The sequence below is a fragment of the Parus major genome, chromosome 2 (assembly GCF_001522545.3).
Source record: "Parus major isolate Abel chromosome 2, Parus_major1.1, whole genome shotgun sequence".
NCBI classification, from domain to species: domain Eukaryota; kingdom Metazoa; phylum Chordata; class Aves; order Passeriformes; family Paridae; genus Parus; species Parus major.
In genome coordinates this window covers 9,740,709-9,754,156 of record NC_031769.1, presented here as the reverse complement: position 1 = coordinate 9,754,156, position 13,448 = coordinate 9,740,709, and the positions used below count along the sequence as shown (strand labels likewise).

Sequence of the window (13,448 nt, the reverse complement as noted above, 5' to 3'; positions counted from 1 at the left end):
CATGCACATATATTTCAGTTTTCCAATACTCTGGTCATGAGTCTCTTTACAGAACTGTAAGAAACCAAGAAGTTTTCTGTGAACTCTGGAAAAGGTGAACATTTAATTAACAGTCCCAGTCCCCTTAAAAAAATCATTACCCAAATAGAGAGTTTCTTGTTCTTTTTCTTTCATCCCTCTTAAAAGCTTAACAGAGAGTTTTCCCCCCAACTTTGGCTCTATCAAAGTGACCAGTTCAGCTTGCAGAGTACAAACCTCAGGGCATTGCAGGCCCAAATTACCCACTGGGGAGCTAGGTCAGATAGACATGTATTGTTGCAGGTAGAAGAAAGGAGCTGGAAGATGTTTGACTCACAATTTCTTTATTCCTTTTGCACACAATGCTTCCAATTATAACAATTATGTTTGATCTGTCTTTGGGACACTACTGTCTGCATAACCCAGCCACAGAAATTTGGTGTTCCTGGCCCAGCAACTCCAGTAGTGTGGAGGCAGAGTCTACAGTCATACTCAACCCAGAAAAGAAAAAAGGGCTTTTCTACAGAAAGAGACTGTAATATTCACAGTCAGTAAAAATTATAAATAATAAAAAAATGTGTTTAGAGAGAGGAATTAAGATTTACTGTTCATAAAAATTGCATTAACCATGGGTATACTGTTTCCCTGCCGTAGCATGTCGTTGAGAAGTAGGCATCATTATCAAGATCAGGCTTTGCAGTGTGTTAATTTATATTTAGTGACTAGTTCTACAGAACATGAAAGATGATCTTTAGAGCTGGTTCTCATATTGTGGTAATGTAGATTTTAATTTGATGGTTTAAAGCTGTGCCTCATTTACCCAATCCTGCGGAATTCAGAATTAGATTAGTGGGTCATAAATTAAGGGAGAAAACAACTCTATTTGACATAGCATCTTCACTCTTGCTGTTTCTAACCATTTTAGTGGAACTGAATGTCCCTATTACTTAGCAGTATCTGAAAGATTCCTGTAAATATCTGTGAGACCATAGAGTACCAACCCACAGAGTCTTTGCAGGCCAGCCAGTCAGTCCCCAAACAATATGAGCATTTTACACTTAATGAGAGAAAATGTTTCTCATAATTTGTATTTTAGAAGATATTTTTCAGGGTCTGAAACAGACTGACTTTTTTTTTTTCTTGGCATGATAACACTCTCTAGTTGCTTCAAAAAACAGCTGCAGTTCATCTCTTTGGGATGATTCAAATCCTATTCACATCCATAAAAATTAATAATCAGTTTCAATACAACTATTTCAGGCTCATCCGGTAATTATGTGCTTGCACACTTTACAGCTTATGTCATTTTCTTGTCAGCATTTAGGTCAGAATACCTGTGCTAGGTACAATCTGTGTGGAGACCTAGTAGTTGTTTGACCAAATTAGATGTTTCCTTATCTCAGCTCTCCCTGGATTTGGATGGTTTGCCTCTTAGGTCAGGGTGGAGGTTTTCAAACACCTTTTTGTGTGTGTCCCTGTATGGTCTTGAGCTAACAGCCCATTGATTTAGCTGCTGGGACTCTGGCCATAGTACTGGGCTCACCTGGAGGTTCAGGAAATGTGTACCAAGGGGTGCAACCACTTGGTCAGTGACTGGCACCAGTTTTGACCCTGAGAAAAGGTCTGACTGCCTGGCTGTGAGCATCTAGTGCAGTTCTAGGTGCTCCAGCTTCTCAAGTAGCATCTCACGTGGAGTCACGTTGCATTTGTTAGCCCTAAGGAGTGTCCCAGGCACCCTGAGCTGTCTCAAATGGCATCAGACACCTATTTTTGGATTCTGAGTAGCGCAAAAAGCAAGAATATACAGCTCTTGCTTGCTGCTGGTGACAGAATATCAGTAGCATTGTACTCGGCATTTTACTGATTTTCTACAGCTCAGGGAGTCCTCAGGATGGCCTGAGGAAAGAGTGAGCAAAGACAGGCAAGTCCCACACAGGCTTTTCATAAAAACCAGAAGACTCCTGAGCTGTCTAGCAGGTGGGTGATGTGCCCCTGCAGTGCAGAGCAGTGCAATTTACAGAGGTTACAGAGCTTAACTCAGGTCCAGAGGACAGAGTAGGTGGATCAATGCTTCCAGCACAGCACAGAGCTCCTTGTGCAGCTCAGGCCATGTGCCCACAGCATCCTCAGGGGGAGACAGGCAGCAGAGCACCCAGTCAGGTCAGTTCTGCACTTCTCTGCCTCTGGGAAAGCAATTTTATTCCCCCTCCCCTACAAAAGAGGAAAATAAATGGAATAAATATATACATATCCTTCTAAAGGCCCGGTTGTCAGGCTGTTCCATCATATTTCTCACCAGTCATGCTCTCCTCAGAAAGCTTTTCAGGTGGTTAAGCACAAGATCTGTAAATATGCTAAAAGCTGAGAAATGCTTGGAAGATAAGAAAGGGAGAGAGTGAGAGAGAGCCTTTTCTCATCATGCCAAAACACCATACACTTGAAAGATGGTGGTTTTTACAACATTAGCAGCCTTTTGTACTAGTAAAGATGTAAATTTGAAGCCCAAGCATCCTTTTTATCTGGATTGTTCTAAAACAATATGTATGTGTATTTATAAAATGTCCAGCAAAAAACACATTTCTGATATTAAAATAAAAATTTCACAACTTCTTCTTCCTTAACAGCAGCTTATTTCTCGGTAGGAAAGCTATTTATTGGTAAAACAAGCCAATTCATCAAACTGAGAATAAACCAAAATAAATCTTTCCCATCAACAGGGCAAAAATACTTTCTGGTGTTATGCAGCAGGTCAGGCTGGATTCTCAAATGTTTCAGTATATTTGTGAACATCCCAAACCGTTTTTTTTAGACTCATTCAAAGCTGTTTTGAAAATGTTATTGTTTTAATCTGAAAATAAATATTTTTTAATTACTTTGAATTTGAAATTAGCAGGCATGAATTAGAAATAAAATTACATTAAAAATATTGAGACATTTTTACTGCTTTGAATTATTTCTCACATTTTTAACATAGGAATTTTTTTTCCTGAGTATCTGTACCTTTCATATTCTAAATGTTTTATAAAGAATTTCCTAGGAAATTTTATATAGTGAGCTGAAGGTTCCATCTGGTGACAGCTGAGGGAGAGCATCTTTCTCCTAAAGTTGAAACTTGATGCAAATCCTGTAAAGATAAATATCCCCTTCCATCCTAATATTATTTTCTATATCAAAACCTTATCCATTAAAAAAAATATGAAAACCAGTGTTCTACCATAAGTGGAGCAAGGAAAGATCTACTTTGATACTGAAGTTTATTTTTAAAAAGATAAGAAAAGTAAAAGGAAATGTATTCATTGCAATCTGTCTACCCCCAAAAGCAGATAAAAATGTCACCAGTGTTCTTGTTCAGTAGCAGATAGTAGCAATTACGAGCTTTGATATTGTGGGGCTTAGACTCCCAGGGGGAGAAAGCCACTAACCGAGCCACAAATGTATTGATGACAATTTAGGTACCATTTTGCATGCATTTGCAAATGTCATAGACATCTGTCATAGACAGTTGTCATAGCTCCCCCTTATTTTGACTACAAATTGTATTTAAACTATTTATTGAACTGCATTGACATTATGTATCAAACTGGGCAAGAATGAAGACTTTCAGCCTGTGCTAGTAAATGCTGTTTTCTATTTTATTTAGTGCCATCTCTAGTTTGAACACATTTAAACATCCTTTCCCATCATGTCCTTCATATCCTGTCTTCAAACTTCAGTATACCCTTTGGTGAAATAATAGGTGCATTAAATGATCTTTTAAATTATTCAGTTTCATCTGGTTAAGTCTGTAGGGTAATAAAGATGGAAAAAATAATTTATTAAACTCCTTTGTGATTTGCTAGAGTTCCTTTTGAGCTACATGTAATGGTGAGCTGCTGGGATAGACAGACTTGGTGAGGCAGCTGGCACCAAAGAGGGACTCAAATCCAGGTGTGGATTGAACAGACCTCAAACAGACCAGAAGCACAAAGATGTATTTGGGTTCAAGTTACTAATTTTTTAGTCTGGCCATTATTCAATTTGTGGCTTGTGATATCCATAGTCTTTCATTGAAATGCTCCCTCTCCATCATTAGAACAATTACTTTAACCTGATTACCCTCTTTATTAAGCAGGCAGTCTGTGGAGCTGTACAAAATAGGTGTCTTTTCTCATGTGGCCACTGACATCTTCTTGGAGTGATGCAAATTAATGTAGCTCTTAAAAAAAAATTACCTTGTATATACTTAGTCTGTCATTGTCAGACTCGATTTCTTAGGGGGTCATCTGAGTGTTGTACTAACAATAATAAGCATGCTTTACTTTTTCTTTTGGATTCTGAGAGTATTCAGAGATCTCTGAACTTCCTTCAGACTTGCTCAGACATTGTCTCCCTAACAAAGGTGTTTTCAGATGATGGAAATTCTGAAATTCACTCCTCAAGGAAAGAAGGGAACACTTGTAGCATTTCAAAGAAATGAGAAAACAATTGCTTAAGATTTATTTTTATAGATTGCTTATACTCTGAGCCCAGTCTCAAATCCAGGCTCTGTCAAAAGGAATCAGTAAAGGCTTTGGCTTCATTTTAATATATTCCAGCATTTCAGACTTCATGCAGGAGCATAAAAATAGCCTTTTATTTTGGCTGTCAATAATATTGTCAATATGGCTCTCCTCTGCATTTTACTGAAACTTCAAGTTATGTGTACATTGTTTGGGGTAATACCAAACAGCAAAGCCACAGGAGCTTTTTTCCCTTATTCTCAAACACTTCTTCTCCATCTACCTTGAAAAACACTTCCATTAAAGGGTTACCATACAAAGGAACTCCTTAGCTGAGTTTTTAGCTGAGCTGTGGCCACAGCAGTGCTCTGTAGCACAGTCAGTGTGGAGTGAAACCATTTTATATTCACACAGGAGGGAGAAGAGACAGGGGGGAGGTGTGTCAGGAGACTGGCTAATAGCATGTGACAGTGAAATAGTTACCTTTTGTGAAAATTTAATTGATTAATCCTATTTGAAAGCCACTTGCCAATGGTAGCAAAAGAGAAACTTGGAGTGCTCCCTTGATGCTGGGGGGAGCAGGGCTTTTCCAGCTCCTGCAGTGGGTTACAGCATACAGAGCCCAGACAGAGAAAATCACAGTCCTCAGCTGCTCAGTGTCAGGGGTCCAAAGGGTGGTTAAAATCCATCACTGGATTGTCCTCTTTGACACCCAGCCAGCATTTCCCTTGCAGTGGGATTCTGTAGGAAGAGGGCATGTGTTGTGTTGAGCCATAAAGTTCCATGTACCTGGTGAGGTGTTCAAATCATCGACCTCCCATGTCTTTGTCCTCAGAGTGCTTTAGACACGAGAAGCTCATTTTGCAAATGGGATTGTCAAGTGCTGCCTCCAGCAGTGCCATTCCTGTCACCCTGACCTTCAGGGATATTCTCATATGGGTGACTTCAATTCCAAGTTCCACACATCAACCATACTTTTTCATAATTGTCTGTTGCTTTAGCTGTTTGGATTTTTTTTCTGTTATCACTGAAAAAGCTTTTTCATTAAACCTATGGAGTTGGTAGAAGTATCTCAGCTGAGAGAAGGGCCTGAGGTCTTTAAAATGAAACCTGAGTCCCTCAAAGATTTAAGTACAAAAAGAAACTATGCAGTTTGGTTTTGAGGAGTCTTTGTAGAACTGCCTGGCTTTTAGGCATTTTGCCTATTAGCTTTCAGAATATTGTTTGTGAATGTAAGCTCTTTGTCATGGTACTGGCAAAACCCTCCTTCATGTTTTTCCTCAGGAGAAGATACAGCCTTGGCCTTTTAGAAGTATTGTGCTTTCTTTCTGCCATGCAAACACTGCTGTCTCAAAAATCCCCTTGGCATTGTTTCTGATCTATGAGAAGCAAATCTCCCAGAAAGAAAAGTTAATTTGGGCTGATAAGCATCATGTGAACACTTTCAATTCTGGCTTAGAGAACTCCCAGTCTGTCTAGAGAGGAGCAAAGGTTCTCTCTTGCTGTTCTGACTGCATCGGGAGACCTACTTGTTTAATCTCCGTACACTGAACAGTCAGTGATTATTAGGAATAAAGCTGACAGCCTGGGAAACTGAAGAGGAGCAAATATTGTTGAAGAAATTGTACTGTTTATGCATGAGGATCCAGAGTTATAACCAAATTTGTAAATGTACCTTTCAAAGAGCTTTGAGAGATGCCTCATGTTTCCAGGCATAGCACAACTTCTGTTCTGGGCAGAAGAAAGGAAGAAATATCTGAGAACTAGGGGGGTGGGAGCCCTACAAAGTAATTTTTGTGCTTTCTAAGGCAGATTACTTGTCACTGAAGTATTTCCTCCCTTGATGCAAGGCCATTTCTTCCTTGATAAAGTCATCTTCAAGAGAAAAGCATATCATGATTTTAGTGGAACAGGACAATAAGAGTTGGCTCCAAATGTGTTTTTTGAGAGAGGATGTGGTTTAGCATGTATTAACTACAAATCAAAAAATTCCAGTTATATTTCCCTGGAGGGCTTAGGGGAAAGAGAATAGTGTCCTGTGTACCAAGTAAGACAAAGACAAAGGGAAAACAGAAAAAGCTGTAGCTTTCTAGGAAGATGGGTGTGCTGCAGTTGTACAGTTACTGTGTTACTGTTTGCAAAGAACATTTTCACGTCATTCTTCTAGTATGTGTGAAAGAACTAGATGGAAAATGGTTCCATTTTTGTATTTACAAACCAGTTTTGAGTGTAACAGTAATTTCACTGAAATGATAAAATTTCAGTAAAATTATTGTGAATTTCACTGCTTATTAGATTTCCAGCTTATTAAAATACACTAACATATTTATTCCTGAAGAGTATCTGACACTGTTATAAAAGGATTTCCCATTTCCAGGTATACTGAGTTTCTTTGGTGGTACAGGTCCTTCTCTTTCAATCATGCTTCTCATGGAAGCTGAGAATAGATAAAACAAGCTGGCTGCTCAGATTTCTTAGGAAGATTTGTTAAAAATTCTTCCCCTTTTTGTTACCTACAAGCCATACTTTTTCTCTCCCAGACTTTGCTGTGAGTCTAGCTGTACAGGAATGGCTTAAAAAATGGAATTTTGATTCTTCCATTTTTTCATGCAAATAAGATGTATTATGTATTTGATTTTTACAGATAAAGTATTCTGAAACAATTTGCTTTCCTTCATTTTGGTATATACTCTTAATGGAATGCTAAACAGTGATTCTTTAAAAGTGCCAAGTGATCAGCATAGGGTATGTTTGCTGTTTCAGTAGTGGATGGAAAAGTGCTGCTTTCCCACACTGTTGCCTTAGAGGGCATTTCACAAGGCATCTGCTTTGGAAGGGGAAATACTTAATGAATATATATAAGATTTGGAACAAGGCTTTGTAGCTTCTGCAGCCCTAGCCACAGACCGAGCTGTGCTGTAAGAGATGGAGCTTCCTACGTGCTCTCCATCCCACTTTCCATTCCTCTCTTCTCTTGCCAGCCTTTGCAGGAGGACAGAGCCTTTGCCATTCCACACACTGTCAGGTTTTGTGACAAATAATTCAGCACAGGATGCTGTGCTGCCAGTTACCCCTGGGAAATGGGCTCTGTCACCTTTGGGACCCAGTCCAGTTTGCCAGCCTCAGGCACTCATTTGGCTCCTGTTGTCAGTGAAATCTCTGGCTGAAGGAAAACTGAAGGATTGGTTAGTTTTGGGAAGGAGAGCTCTGAATAATAAAAGCTTCCTGAATTTATATAAGGATACAACACTAATTTGATTAGAGATGTAATACCCTCTTAAATGGCTCTTTTCAATGGATCTTAATATGTTGCTTCAAGCCTAACTTGTCCTTTTTATTATGGCATATAATGGAAATGTCTGTGAGCAGAAGGTGAACTTGGGTAAGCAAAGAGTCTCAAGAAGCTCAGCCACAGTTCCCAGTGAGTCTCCTGTGACAGGACAGTCCCTTTTCAGTGCCTGCAGCTGTACAAGGTGCTGCTGCTCATGGCGCTGCTGACCTTTCCTTCTGAGTGCCCATCTGCAGTTTGCATTGAACTGAAAAAATAGCTCCATGTGTTGATGTTTCATGCACAAGAAATGTCCCTGGTTGCTCTTAAGGAGAACTTTTTGCAGATTCTTTCCCAAAAATTCAGGGTGAGTCAGCTAATAGTGAAAATTTGGAAGTTAAAGTGAGACAAGGGGACATGTTAAAGAAAATTACTTGATTTCAGAAATTCCACCTTTGTGGCAATGTAGAATGTGAATATTAGCAATGCTAAAATAATTTCCATCATTTGTTAACAACAAATGAGCTCATTTCATTAACTGAGGATGTTTTTAGATCCCAAGTTAATTATAATGAACTTTTTCCCTGTATGTGAAGTCTCTTTAGAGATTTGGACTAGGAAGACAACAGGTTAAAAAACAGAAAAAGCATATTGCATTAAAGAGAATTGTCAGATCTCAACTATGAATATGAAAAGTGCTGTAAAAACTATTAATGATAAACATTATGTCCTGGGAGATTTGTAATCTGAGTAAAAAGATAACAGCTGCAAGCAGCTTTATGCCTGGTTTTGCAAAGCTGAACCTGAAGCACAGAGAAAGGAAATGCTGTACCTGATGGTGCTTGAGCTGCAAGGTGGAGACCAAATTCTCCAGAGTCCTGGTCCACTGCATTGTCTCAAAATAGTTGTATACTGTGCTTTAAACAGTGTACAAAGTTAATTTAAACAAATTTAATGTGTGATGACACCTGAACATTTTAAAGTACTTCAAAGCTGAAAGAAAACATAAACATTACATACCTTTTTTACATATTCCCATCATATTTTATGATAAAATTGCTATTGATTTTTTTAATCTGTGAAGTTTTGAGTGTTCCCTTCCTGAACCAGAGTTCCTGCCCATTTTGATTCATTTGCAGCTTTCTGAATTGTCTTAAATCATTGTGTAACTTTTTCTGCTTCTTTGTCCAGCCATCTGAAGGACTGGAAGCTCTTACCTTTTGACCTCAGGGAATTTGGCACATGAAGTGTAATTTAAGTTTATGGTGAAGGATTCCTTTACATTAAAGGAAATTATTTAGTGCTAATTCTTGTTGATTATCAAATTAACAGAATTAAAATACGTACTGGCATACAGAAAGTTTAAATCCCCAAGTCCCTTTTTCAGTCTCAGTTGTATTTATCCATTATCTGAATATATCATGTGATAGGAGAAAAAGTGCTCTGAAGAGACCAGGATGATGCAGGGAAACTTCTTCATTATCTACATTTTCCCTTCAGCCTAAGTGTTCAGCTGTGCAATTTTCCTACTTTTCTGATTTGCTATTTGAACCCTGCATGCTATTTTGGAAGGCAGAGCTTATGTTCTTTGAGCCATATTTCCTTTTTTTTTGGTAGAATGAGCTCACTGACTTGTTAATTCTGGAATCATTTACATAGAAGCATTTTATTATTTGAATAAAGAGAAAATGACAGTCTTGAGTGTCAAAGAGCCCTGACCCAGTCCAGGATCCCACTGTTACCTACAGTGCCCATCCTTCTTCCAGCTGCAGAAAATGAGAAGAGGCTTCATCAGCCCTTTCCCACCTAAAGTCCTACCCAGGCACTGTCTCAGACTGGACATTGATGTGTATCTGAAAGGTGCTGTTAATGGCAGTAGCTCTTAATGATTGCAGTCAGAGCTGGGAAGTCACTGTGCTCGGGATGGAGCCACGTAAAATGTCTCTGACATTAAATGCCTTGCAATTAGATTTTGGTTATGGTTTCTAATGAATTAGGCAGTTGGCCTTTTTGTCACTTGTAAAAGATCATTGTGTTGAATTCAGAAGAGTCCATTTGGGCAGATCCTTTTCAGCTTAAGGAAAAAGCATTTTCAAAGTGGTCAAAATACAAATTTTTAATTTTCGCTCATGATGTAGATTAAAACATTTTCAATTTGGACAATTAATTATTTAATTTTTATAAAAAATCCAAAATGCCCTGAAATAAATGCCCTGAAATATTAAACATAAATAACCTATTTTTCTGACCTGCCACATGGGGTTTTTTAGATTTCATTTACAACTTCTATAAGTCACATATTTAACTTCTTTGTTCCAGTTTAATAAAGAAAATTTTTCAAAACATCAATATCTTGCAGGATAAAAAAATATACAATTTTCCCCCACAAGCGTAGCTTCTAATGTAAGATGATTGGTAAACTTAACAAAGGTAAACTTAAGAAATAGGGCTGGAATGAAACCAGCAGTTGCTTTCTGCCACAGAAAGACTGTGGGCAAGGAGAGGGCTTAAATACATTGGGTTATATGTTCATCACATCCTGTTTGGTTTCCTCTAGGCTTTGTTGCTGAAGGTTTTCAAGAGTGGCAGCATCCAAGAACAGATGCTGAAAGAAATCAGAGTGCAAAATAGCTGGCATTAAAGAAACCAAAGAGTTGGGCTTCCCAGCTGGCATGCCTGTGAAGTGACATGGTGTGAGAACTGCTCCAGGCAGGAGGAAGGGTTGGTGGGATAGGCAGGGAAATGAGAGCTGGAGATGATGTGTGTGAGAAGGTGCAGTGCCCAAGCCTGGCTGACAGAAGGTGCTGGCACACAGGCAAGGCGGAAGAGGGCAATTACCATGGCTCAGCTTGAGGGAATGGCAGTAAAGGGAAGACAAAAGTTCAAGATGTGGGGTTCGGCCAAGTGGTAGGGTAAAAGGCAATCTCTTCAGCTGAGTTATATTGAAAGAGAACAGGGGCACTGGGGAAAAGCTCCTTTGAGTTGGACATGGAGAGGTAGAAATAATAAGAGGAAGCTAACACTGGTTCATGCCAAGCATCGCAGAGTGGAAAAGGTTCCTGGATTTGAAATAAATTCAGCTGAGAAATAAGCCCTGAAAGGAAGTAGAAGAATCCTCATCATTTGAAATACTGTAACAGAAGTAGGCAAAGCACTCAAAAGTGCACTGCAGGGAGCAGTCTTTTTTTGGCAGGGAGCAAGACTTGGATGACCTCATGGCTTCTTTCCGTCTCTATTAGCATCACAGAATCCAAACGCTTTCTCTGAGCAGCAGCACAGACGGCTCTGAAGGATTGCCCAGTTTTGGCACTGTAGTCTTGCTTAGTACCACTCTGCATGTGCCAGCCCCTGCAGATTCCCAAAGCAAGAGTTAATAGCTCTGCTGACAAACTCTCTGACTAGTGTGAAGCACTAGCAAGCTGTGCAGTGCATTTTGGAGAGTTTTCATCACCGAATGAACCAGATCTAAAATGGAGCATAAAATATTTTCAGTTTCATGTAAGATAGCTGGGCAGAAAGACATTGCTGCTGCCCCTTTGATACCCCTTTTATTTTGATACCCCTTTGCTGCAGTGCCTGGTTAGTTATAGCTGGCCAGCTCCTGTTATGAAGTCAGATTTCAGTCCTGCTTTTCTATAGTAAGTGTTTGATTTAAAGAAGATGGAATATGTTCAATATATTAAATTGTAACAAGAAGTTGACACATACTGGGGGTGTAGCTGCATTCCCTGTTAAATCTCAGGAACCAGACTTTGAAACAGTTTTCTCAACTGTACAGCTCCAGTGAGAGAATTCTTTAAGGAAATGTTTTTAGGAACCAGTGGAAAAAAAGTTATGAAAAATATTCTCTTCTATACTGTTCTGTGTAAGTATTACAGTTTCATTGTGTATCATCCCTGGTTATAGCTTTGCAACAGTGAGATGATTCTTAAACATCTTCTGTCTCCCCTCTCCAGTGAGACATTTTAGTGGGGGAGAAACCTTGTGTCTGCCCTACATCAGGTCTCTCATTTATGTTTTCCCTCTCAGCTTGGCTGCAAACCACCAGAAGGTGCAAAAGTAGCTTTCACACCCAAGGGCAGCATGTGTTCTCTCCCATCCACTTGATTTTCAGGCTCTTTGCCCAGTCTGGCTCTACTGCCTTGTTCTCCTCTGCCCTTCCCAGCAAGACTCGGTGGCAGAAGAAAACAGTAGGAAGGCTCTGTACTCACGTTGTAAGAGATTGTTTTCATTCCCAACAAAGGATTCTGGAGCACTGCAGAGAAACAGGACTTGCCCTTCCTGGACCTGCACTGCCTGGGAGCAGGTTATTAGTGAATTTGGAGAGGGTTTGCTGCCATTGTCCTAGGGAGGCTGCAGGGAGCCGTGTGTTCTTTGCCAGCATCACCTGGGTAATTCAGAGGTGTTGTTTTTAAGGGTCTGATGGGCCCAGTGCTCTGCATTTTTATTCTGCCTACCAGGGCAGCCTTGATAGTGGTGCAGTTTGCTCAAGAGGGAAGCAAAGAAGTTTTCAATTGTGTCTGCATTTGTCACTGGAAAAAGGGAAATCTCTTGAGGAAGAGTGGGAACAATTGAATTATTTTATGCTGAGGCACAATAAAACTTATTTTAAAAATTATTGCCTAATACCCATAATTTATTCACAGTATCTAGTCCCAGTAGAGTTCATGAGACTATTAAGCACTTAAAATTAAGAATGTGCATGACAGTCACTAACATCAGAATCTCATGTTTTGCTTATATTTTTTTGAAATATCTTTGAGGCAAAATATTTTTTATTATTTTTGGATTTGCTAGAGGTTTAACAGTGTGTTCCCCAATGGATTGTGAGCTTAGCAGAAACTTTCCAAAAAGGGATCCAAGGTTTTGGGTGCTAAGAGGGCCTTCACAGAAAACCTCCAGGAAATGCTGTTTCTAAGTTTAGTACACTGCCATGAAAACTGGGATGTGAGGCTGGAAGCACAGAGTGGGAGAGCTTTAACAGAGCTGGAAAGTGAGAAATTGCACCTTCTGTGGATCATCATGTGCTAAAAAATCAGTCAAGGTTAAATGAAACAGGTGGAGAAGGGAACTAGAAGAATACACCAGTGATAATAAGAACAAGATGGGAAGCACAGATGCTGAAAGCAAATAAGGGATTGTCAGATTTATGACTGTTGATTCATTTCCAGTAGCCACACCACCGACTATTGAATGTGTTTCTTTATTATTTGTGATTTTTGCTAGGCCTGGAGTTCAGCAACACTTCATGAAGGCATGTCCTAATGGCAGGAAGGGACCAAAGGCCACCAATATCTCTGGTGCTGAGCTAGAACTGTGCAGTTCTGACATACACTTTTCCTGCCCCAGAGGTTTTTTCTACTGTTATCCAAATAGAATTCTCTTTAAACCTATCTTAAATTACATAAAGTGCTTCCTGAGCTTTGTTACACCTTCACTCTTAACAGTGCTCGTGGCTGAGGTTTCCTAAATGATCTTTTTTTTTTTTTTTAGATTTTCTCAGCTTCACAAATGCTTGTAAATAATAGGTAAAATAACTCTGTTAAAGGAGGTACTGAGTAGGTGAGATGATGATTATTTCTTCCAAGAGCAGCTACCTGTCTGTAAATACCTACTGAAAGATTGGAGATGTCAGTTGTTTGGAAGAATTCAGTTAAAGTAATTTTCTATTTCTAGACTAATAT

At 39.3% G+C, this 13,448-nt stretch overlaps 1 protein-coding gene across 5 annotated transcripts in view; it reads left to right on the top strand.

The window, feature by feature from the left end:
- The window catches only part of DIP2C (disco interacting protein 2 homolog C), a 308,876-nt gene that overhangs the window by 280,997 nt on the left and 14,431 nt on the right, over nucleotides 1-13,448 (top strand). The window lies entirely within an intron of this gene.